General features: G+C 42.0%; 1 pseudogene; it reads right to left on the reverse strand.

The window, feature by feature from the left end:
- Positions 1-4,375: 4,375 nt before the first annotated feature.
- On the reverse strand, positions 4,376-5,863 carry LOC146555342 (uncharacterized; annotated as a pseudogene).
- Positions 5,864-10,387: the final 4,524 nt, after the last annotated feature.

Raw genomic sequence — 10,387 nt, forward strand, 5'->3', positions numbered from 1 at the left:
TAACAGACCTGGGAGCATATGACAACGGATGATGAATAGCAGAGAGACGCAGACGAGGAACAGGACACCGTGGAACACAGGGTAACAGACTGACACAGAGTTACACAGACTGACACGGAGGAACACAGACGAACCGGCAACAGGCAGGAGAACACACAGGGCTTAAATACACACACCAGTAATCAGGGGATGAGAGACAGGAGGGCAACACAGCTGGGAGGAATCTGGGCTGACGGGACAGGGGAAACGTAAACTGATCACACTCACATATGACACGGACCTTCACAATAAAACAGGAAACTCAGATACATGGAACCAGACAAGACATTGAACTAAACAGACAGATTCACAAACAGATGGGGAGACACCATAGACAGACAGATACAGACGCAGACTCAGAGGCAGATCGAAAATAACACAGAACTTAAACAATCATCATCTAGAAAATGATAACAAACTAAAAGCGCTGGGTCACCGACCCAGGACCATGACAATTACACAAAAATATCCAGTAATGTCCCTGCCTACAATTAAACACATTCACTTACCAAAGTGAAATCGGGGGCATCTGCTGTGGCAAATGGGTGCAAGCCTTTGACCACAAACTTAGACACTGCTGGGTGACATTCGTCTATCCTGGCCTGAAAGGAGACGCTACCGGTAGACTGCAGCGAGAACTGCCAGCATCTGAGCCAGCCAGACTCTGTCTCTCTCATCATGGTTATCTAAATGCAACGCACAGTAATAGTAGGTTTTGTAATAAGGTAAATCGCGCTAACATAATATGCAATGCTAATTGATTAGTTACCTGCAGTATTAACGGGAGAGGACGTTGAAACGCTACCGCTGCTGCTGGGTTGAGCTTCGCTAGTCCGGAGCGGATCAAAAACACGACATACGTTGAAAGCAATCGCGTGTTTTTTGAGCAAATGCTTTTGCATATTCGTAGTGTTTCCTCCCTTTGATGAAATCTCTACTTTGCAAGTATTGCACGTTGCCCTGTTGTCATCCTTTCTCATAAAGTGTAACCAAACTTTTGAGCGTTTGTGCCGCTCAGGCGCTGTGTTTCCTACTGGGTAAAAGACGCTACTCAACGTGATGACGTCATTCGGGGCAACTGGAATCGATAAGGGAATCGTTTTTAAAAGTGGCAAACGATTCCAAGGAATTGAAACAGTGGGAACCGGTTCTCAACAAGAACCGGTTTTCGATACCCATCCCTAGTCAGGTTTAACTTATCCTCAACAAAAAAAACCCCTACTACGCTAGGAAAACCGTGTGGCTCTGTTCTCCCCGGCTGCCACGTATTGCTTATGCCGTATTAACTCCTTTTCTCTCTCTCCCCGCTCCCGCACCGCATGCGCTCATTTGCATACATCCATGATGCCTGGATTTAACTATAAACAAAAGCCTTTAAGACACGTGTATTCATGGTACTACGTAACCAAGCCAACACAGCAATAAAATAATTTAAGTTCCACCATAAACATGCATTTACTTCTTAAATTATTAATTGCACAAACAAGTTTAACAACAGCGAAATATAAATACTAAGATATATGAACTATATTAACTTGGCTCCCACAGGTTGGGTTATTTACTCAGACTCTTCTTAGCTTTAAATGTGAATCATCTCTGTTAGAGTTTGCTTCGGAATCATTCTCATGATGCTTTGAGGCTCTTTTATCGCTTTGCTGCTTCACTGGCCTTCATTCATTGTGAGAATTTGATGAACTCCAGAGTCCTAAATAAACCTTGAAGGTTTGAAAAGCAAACCTTAAGAGAATGAGAGCTTCATCTGCGTTTGTGTCCAACGCAGCAGAAATTGTTTGCATTATAAGGAGTGTGCCCTCTTTGACTCCACCATGTGGATGGTGACACAGGCAGCTGTAGCTGCTAGCTACATGGTCCAGAGACCCTGAACTGGACCTCTTGTTTGTGCTGTTGGAGGCTTTTGGAGTATTTTTAATGACATTATGTGACCAATAATATGGCTGCTGTGTGCTTAAGTGTTGTAACAAGCATAAGTTAATGAGCTCTTGGGCTTTGTTGCCTGCCTCCCGTCCAGTGTGCAGCATGCAGGAGCAGTAGGTGGTGTTTCTCTGGTGTCTGACGTGGGTTTTATGGCACAGCTCCTCTGCATCGTGTTTCTATCCTGCAGAGCTAATGATGACACTGAGTGATTGTTTGGAAACTCCCGCCTCAGCCTGACTTCAGAGTCTAAAAACAGCTCAATGTTATGACAAAAATAGACTTGAGTCTTCAAACTGGAGATACACGCCCAAAGAAAACACTGATAACATCCCTGCTGAAGAGTTTCCACTTGATGAGACGAGTCAGGGTGAATTCCCCGATCTGCATGGAGCTCCTGCACAGCCCATTAGCTGCTACCTGAACCCTCTGAGGGAAACATGAGGCTCCATGAAGGCCATAAATCTGGATCCACCCTCATTTCAACAGGCTCTGGATTACAGTTTTTTCTGAATGCTTAAACCCTAACTGTGATTCCTGTAGCACAATCTCTAAAACTATTCAGACTTATAGCAAAACCACTCACTGAGTTTGCAAAACTAAAAGCACAAAAACTGCTTTGCACTCAGTTTGCAATTTTGTAACACACACTTTGCAAAACTGTAGGCACAATTCACTGCACAACACTCAATTACCAAATTTCCAACACACTCCTAGCAAAAGTATACACATGTATGGCTATCATTAACACTAATTTGCCAACTGTCTGGCACACTTTCACATGTGAAAACTTTTTTAGATAATTAGTTCACTTTGCAATCAGCCTAAGCACTATAATACAGGTAAGCTGTGTGTGCGGAGTACAATGGAGGGAGCAGAAAGAGTGAGAAGTAGAGGAGGCCGAGGAAGAGGACGTGGAGGTGAAGAAGTAGGACGAAGAGGACGACAAGGACAAGGAGGAGCAAGAGGAAGACGAGGAGGGGGGAGAGGAAGATGAGGAGGGGGGAGAGGAAGGGTAGGAAGAGTAAGAAATAGAATTGCTGATGACATCAGAGCTACAATAGTGGACCATGTAATCAACCGTGGAATGACCCTGAGGGTAGCTGGCCAACGGGTCCAGCCTAACTCGAGCCGCTACACTGTAGCAAGCACCATAAGGACATCTTGAAATGAGAATCGGTTAGTACAGTCACTTCGCACAAAGATTTGTAGCACTGCCATATGCCAATGAGAAACACACCAATACCATTGATGTACAAATACTGAAATTGTTACTTTACAGAATTGCTAGGTGACCAGATGCTGGGGGCAGAGGAAGCATGTTCACTGCAGACCAAGTAACCCATATAGTCATTATGGCGATTGCAAATAATCCTATACTTGGAAATAAACACTTGTGTTTGTTTTGATGTGTTTGAATAAACACCAGTACTTGAAGTTTGGATCCCTCTATGCTTATGGATCTATGACAGAAGTATGAGCTCAAACTGACATAGCCTACCTTGTGCACAGAGACAGCAAAAGCCAGATGTGTTTTGTATTCATACCATCAGTGTGCAGTTGGCGCATTGTGTGCTTAGTAGATGATGGCTTGTGTGTACTGTTTGATACGGAAACACCATTTTTACGAAGGTGTGAAGAGTTAACCTAGCTGTGTTCGCGTTTGCAAGAGAACTACAATGTTTTGATTATTGGGTGACAGGTTTTCTTATTTGTGTGAAGAGTTTTGCAAAATTAGCCAATAGTTACAAAAAATGTGCTTAAGCAATCAGAAAAAACTGTAATACAAGTTCAGTGTGAGCAAACTCAGACTGAAGGTGGTAACAGCAGAGAGGGTTCAAAATTAAGACAAGAGCAGTGAAATGGTGACACTTCAGAGTCATTTAAAGCAGCTTGTTTCAGAAAGAGGAGGCCCAGTGTGGAATAAAGAAGGATCATTATGAACTGTGAATCATGCAAAAATAAAAAAATTACCCCTCACATGCATCAGGTATTTATTGTTTAAAGGCTATTACTATTGTTGTAGTTTTTCTGAACTAATTCAAGTCCTGATGGTTATATGGAAACTCAGTTATTCCAAAATAGTTTTAAAAAGGGATGTAATTAATTAATTAATTTTTAGAGTAGAGACTACTCCACACTGAAAGGAGCCACTTAAGGTGGTTTGGATATCAAAGCAGGATGCTTCTTCGTTATTTCTCAGTAAGATTCTAAAAGCTGGCCAGTCGGAATAATTATAATGAACTTTTTTATAACTTTTCCCTTTTAATTGTGATGACCCCATAGGAATGCTTGCTGATAGGAGGTCATCTCATTGTTTTCTTTTTATATTGTAGGGTCTTTATCTTACAATATAAAGCACCTTGAGGCAACTGTTTTTGTGATTTGGCGCTATATTACAGTTTTTGCCCGTTGCCTGAACACATTTTGCAAAACTTTGCTCATTGTGCCAAAACCCTAAACACAAGTAAACATGACACAACACTGGGAAATATACCATTCACATCTGCACCAAATTGAAACTCTACTCTCAAAACCTAAACTCTGCTATCAAAACCTAACATTCCTTTGTCAAAATGTAACTCTGTTGACAAAATGACACATACTTGCATCATATGCAAACACTTACAGAGCAGGAGGAACACACTGCAGTCTTTGATTTCCATTGTTCATTCAGAAGGCATATTTTCAGGAGACACATTTGCAAACAACCAAAAAAGCAAATAGGCCTACTCAATATTGTACATTGCAGTACCATGAATTCAGATAAAGCAAAAAAAAAACAAAAAAAAACAAAAAACCCATAATACAGTAATAGAAAAAACACTATACTGTAAACACAAAACATTATGACAATTGTGCATACGTGGGCTCATGGATCCCGCCGTCTGTTGGGGTCTGGCCACAGGACCTCATCAACATCGCAAGCAATGTCTTCTCCCGCTAGGCACCGGGGAAAATATCCTCTTCCATGTCAAAACCATCCATGGATTGCTGTCACCTGAATGTCGCCGCAGGTCTGTTCCATTGCCTGCAGAAGAGGCATGCAGGCATGTAGTTGGCGGTCATATACACGCCATCTCCAAGCCGAAAAAAATTCCTCTATAGGGTTTAAAAATGGTGAGTAAGGGGCAAGTATACCACTTCAAGTTGACTGTGGTTGGAGAACCAGGCCTGGACCAGAGCAGCCCGATGGAAACTGACATTATCCCATATCACCACAAACCTGGGCTGATCTGGTCTGTTCTGTACAACTATATCATGGAGAGCATCTAGAAATGTGAGTATATGTTGCCTATTGTATGGACCTAGTTTTGCATGATGATGCAGAAGCCCTCGAAGGCTTATGGCGGCACACAATGTGATATTTCCCCCGCGCTGCCCTGGAACGTGCACAATTGCCCTTTGGCCAATGACATTACGACCCCGTCGTCTTGTTTTGCACAGGTCGAATCCAGCTTCATCAATGAAAATGAATTCATGAGGCTGTGCAACTCCATCCATGGCCAAGAGAACATATTACTGTACTACAGTGCTACACATACAGAACCCTCACCCCATCACTCGGGTACCTGTGTAGCTCTCAGAATGTATTCATGTGGTACTGATATGGTACATATTCAGCTCGAAGTCCTTTGACCCTGTCACTGTTCCTCTCAAATGGGACTCTGTAGAGCTGCTTCATGGTGATGCTGTGTTTTCCCAAGATGCGTCTGATGGTGGTGATGCTCACATGGTTTATGTTGTTGAACACTTGCCTGTCTGCAAGTATTTGCTTTCGTAGCTGGTGGAGACTGATGGCATTGTCTGCCCTCACTAGGTCCACAACGGCAAGTTCCTGCCGTTGTGTGAACAGCCGTTGGCGTCCTCCCCCAGAAGGTCTTCGAGTCATTCTAGAGAAATACAACCACATATTGTCATCGGTTTGCTTATTTTTCTTACAGTACTTTACTGTATATACTGTATCATCCACTGTACAACACTGTACTTCAATATAAGTAATCATGCTATGTTTCACAGAAACTACCACTTTGGCTGCAAAAGGAGCATTAGCACCCTGCAATACCCTGTACACTTGATATGGTAACTGTAGAACAGTACTATAAAAACCATCTGAGTAGAGTAGAAGGCAGTGAGATGAAGACAGACCTGTTTTCTAGTCGGAATTTTCTTATTACAGATGCCACTGTGAAGCGGCTTAGATGTGGGTGGACTCTCTGCCCAGCTTCCCTCATAGTCAGGCCATGGTTGATGACACCAAAGTTGCTCTTATCTTATCAGAAATATGGGTCTGTGCATGGCCTCTTCGACCTCCTCTTCGACCTCCTCCTCCTCCTCTTCCTCTTGCTCTCCCTCCATCCATGCTTGCAAAGTTCTTGAATTGGCTAAACTGAGGGCTTTTTGTAGTTGGCTAATTGGTGTTCAGTTTTGCAAGTAAGGTCCTTCAGGCGTGTATTTGAGTGGTTGCAATTACCCGATGTGTTTTGTATTTTGGATACATGTGTTTTCCAAATGGCACCCTGAAATTTCATTTTGTGAACAAAGTGTCTTATGTATGAAATAGAGTGTAGCATGCAGGACCATGTGTGTTGCATAAAGGAGTAAGTGTGTTGCATAATTGCAACTAGGGTGAAAAGCAGCGCTTTTGTTTAAGGTATGGGTACATGTGTTTGAGGTATGGTAACAAAAGCTTCAAGTTGTGTTACTTTAGTCTAAGCATGGGTTTGTAGTGTTCAAGCAACGGGCAAAAACTGTAACCTCTGGGTGGTCTTGGGTCGATTTGTGCCATTTTTCATTGTTCATTTACACGCCATTTGCACTGTGTTGAATGGAATATAGCGAAAGTCTGCAAAAAAAAGTTCGGTCACATTTACTGTTAAAATTTCAGTATGACTTCCGGAAATTAGCTTCAGTGGCTAAGCTACAGACAAACTTACACTATCGGTCCTAGTGGTCGATTTGTGCCCCATTGAAACCCATTATAAACGCTATTTTTCACGGCAAAAAAATTACGGTCAAATCGATCGTGATCGGTTATGTTTCCGTTTCCGTTTGCAGTACTGGCCTTAGAGTTGTAATTTTTTTATTTGTCCACCGGGTGGCGCCCTTGCTCCACATTTGACCCCGGGCTGGAAAACAGCGGGCTGCTTAAACAGACCTGCGGGAAACGAAGCCTCATTTCCGGCGTGCAGCAGCGGCTTCGCCCGCTGATCGGGCGGGACCATTTTCGGCCCCTAGGACCGTTTGAGGGTGCATTTTTTTTTAATCAACAGGAAATGACGTATTTGTTGTGACGTGGTACCGGACGTGTGTGTTGGAAAAAGGGGTCCGACGCAACATGCCCCGGTGATCGTCGCGACTTAACCCGGGAGGATGCACTGATTTCGGCCTAGAGGAGGAGCATTTGCCGCCTGGAGACCATTTTCTGGTCTTGAAAAAAAAAAAAAAAGGCGATCGAAATGAAGGTTGGTGCCAATCTTTAGTCCATCTAAAGGCCTAATTATAATAACAATCAAATATTACTTCAAATGTTTTTTTTTTTTAATATTTCGTTTTGTTTTGGGGGGCTAAAAAAAACGGTGCGCTCATGTAATTAAACTGCGATTAAAAGGGTTAAACCCCCCGAAATATAATTAAAACTTTACATGGATAGTTCAGGGAGAAGTAGTTTTAAAAGATTGGCTAATTTAAAGTGGAATAAAATATTAATATATAAATTTTTTATAGCACTTTTTTGGGCGTGGTCGATTTGTGGCTCTAGGTCCGATAGTGTATGCATTTTTCTAGGACCCCCCAGAGGTTTTAAAAAAACTAAAAGGAATTGAAATAATTGAAAAAATTATCCTGTTTAATTCACTCCTGTATTTCTGTCACATTTAGCTGAATATAGCAGTTCCTGGCTCACCTGCACAAAGTGAACACAGGTAACATTAAACTGCACTAAATAAATGAAGTGGAATGGGAGGTCTGGTGCTTGTGGTGATATTTTAAAGGAACTCTGATCTGAGTGCTTCACAGATAAACATTAACAACTGTCCTCTGTGTTTGGTCAGTGAGGTCAGACAGAGTAGATGCAGAGGTCTTTTTAGAAACGCTGAAATGTTCCCATGATATTCATGCTTATAAGGACTGAGTCTTTCAGGGTCTGGAATACTTTAGAGCCTTAAACCCTTTTGGCTCAGAGCCAGAGCTGGAACATGGAGCAGGAACACAGAGCGCAGTGATCATGATGAATGATGATCCACGGATCAATCAGTGGCTCTGATACCAGGAAAGGGATTTATACGCTCCTCTGGCAGCGACAGAGAGGCGAAGGATTAGGATGTATCCCGAAATTACACATTCCATTATTTCAGTGCTTAGATAACCTCCTTCACAGAACTGTCCGCTGGATCCTTTCTGCAGAGAAGAGCTCATGGCCTGGATAAGCTCTGCGTTGCGTTTAAGGTTGTTTTCATCTGTTTGGATGTTCACAGTGACCCAGCACTGTGATTTATCCAGGAACCCTTCCAAGGCACTCAGATTTACACCTACAGCCAATTTAACCCTTCTTAATGTCTTCCACCTCTCTGCGCTGTGGTGTAAAGACTGTTTCAAGCTCTGGGATTCTTTTGACTTCAGACTTTTTACAAAAGTTAAAATGCTTTAAATGCAAATAAACTACAAACTGGGTCAGGGTGCAGCTAAAATAGCTTTGATGTTCTCGTCGGTGCTTCTTCCTGTTTTTTATTGGCTGTTTTCACCTCGAAGCAGTTTGTGCCTCTTGTAGTTTTTTCATAAGAGGCGTTGCTGTGTCTCGGCTCCCCTTTTACGACCATGAGGAGAGCTGTTCGTCTACCTTTAGCACTAAAAGACAAAGATGTGATGACATGACAACCTGGAGGATGAATCGACTTACAAAACCACAGAGCGCCTCAGAGATGTTAAATATTTCTGTTGCATAAAATTTCACATGACAAACATCAATTAATCACCATTTAAGAGCTGTTTCTGTGTCATTAGTTCAAATTAAAATATTTTGCACAAGTCCTGTTTTACTGTGGAAGCTCAGCTATGTTGATAACATAAAACTGGGATGGGACTTTTTTCTATTTAAACATTTAAAACATTTACTTAAGGGTCTAATCTTCAGGGCTTCGTTGTTTCCTTCTATATTTAAGGTATTTATTATCACTGTAAATGTTCCATTTAAGCTTTCTAAAATTCTTAAAAAACAAAAAAAACAAAACAAAAAACAATCAAAGACCAGTTGAGTGAGGTGATTTTATTGGTATTTTGGCTCCAAATAAACGAACAAAGCTAAAATCAATTAATTTTTATGCCTCATTTATGCGTTTTTTAGGTGCTTTTATACTGTTATTTATGTTGACCTTTTTCAATCATTTGAATATTTGAATTTTAAGTAGATTTTTTCCCATACAGTTGCAAATTGTATATATGTGTAATCTTACTGTGTCTTGTCTGAACACAGTCAATAAAGATGAGGACTTCCAGTTAGAATCTATGTAGTTTACTTATTTGGCACTAATTGACTTCCATACAGATATTTAAACTTATGTACACACATGAGGTTGTTTAGTTTTGAAGAGTGGTGTTTGAAGACAGCAAGTCAAAATATGTGTTGGAGTTAATTCTTTTTTAAAATTTTAATTTATTTAATTGTCCTGGCATAAAATGGGCCTCTGGGCTTACCTAATGCATTGTAATGGTATTTTTTTCATTGTGGAGTTGCTTTAAACTAAAATAAGCATTTATTTGTTTGAACATCTCTCGTGTTTACGTTCAACTAACAGGCCACAAATGTGGTAAGATTTTAACTTTAGCTGAAGGACTACAAACACAGATTTGTGGTTTGTAATCCTATTTGACCACAGCGGCCGGACCCACAGGGCCGTGGCGGTCGTCCAAATCCAGCCCAGCTCACTGGGAGCTGTGGGAATTTGGAAGGAGTTTCCCAGCGAAATGCGTCAGGCCGTGGGCCGGAGAGGGCACACCCTTCTGCAGCGACGGTTGCATCACGGCTGCAACATCAAACAAGACGCTGCCTGCATTCCGCTGCAGGCGTGGGCGGTGGCCCACTGCATGACACATCCAAAATATCTACTCCGACTCATTCCAGCTCCGGAAATAACACGGTGCACGCCACATGGGGCTCCACAGGCCACAAACCAAACAAAGCTTTTACATTTTTACATTTCTTACGCATTGTTTCAGCCCGGAGGAAAGAAAGAGCACTGTATATTTAAAGCTGGAGCATTAAAAATAGATGTGTGGCCTTCAGCTGAAGTCCTATTTTCTCCACAAAAACACCAAAATACTGCGTCAGTCGCAAAGGAAACCCTGCAGCTCCAGAGGCCCACACAGGAAAGTGTTGTGATGTTCACCTCTGTATCCCCATCAAATACACCACCCCCAC

This window comes from Mchenga conophoros, linkage group LG17 (genome assembly GCF_057382185.1).
Source record: "Mchenga conophoros isolate Kocher_MC1m ecotype Shallow Benthic linkage group LG17, M_conophoros_male_GT1.1, whole genome shotgun sequence".
NCBI lineage: Eukaryota > Metazoa > Chordata > Actinopteri > Cichliformes > Cichlidae > Mchenga > Mchenga conophoros.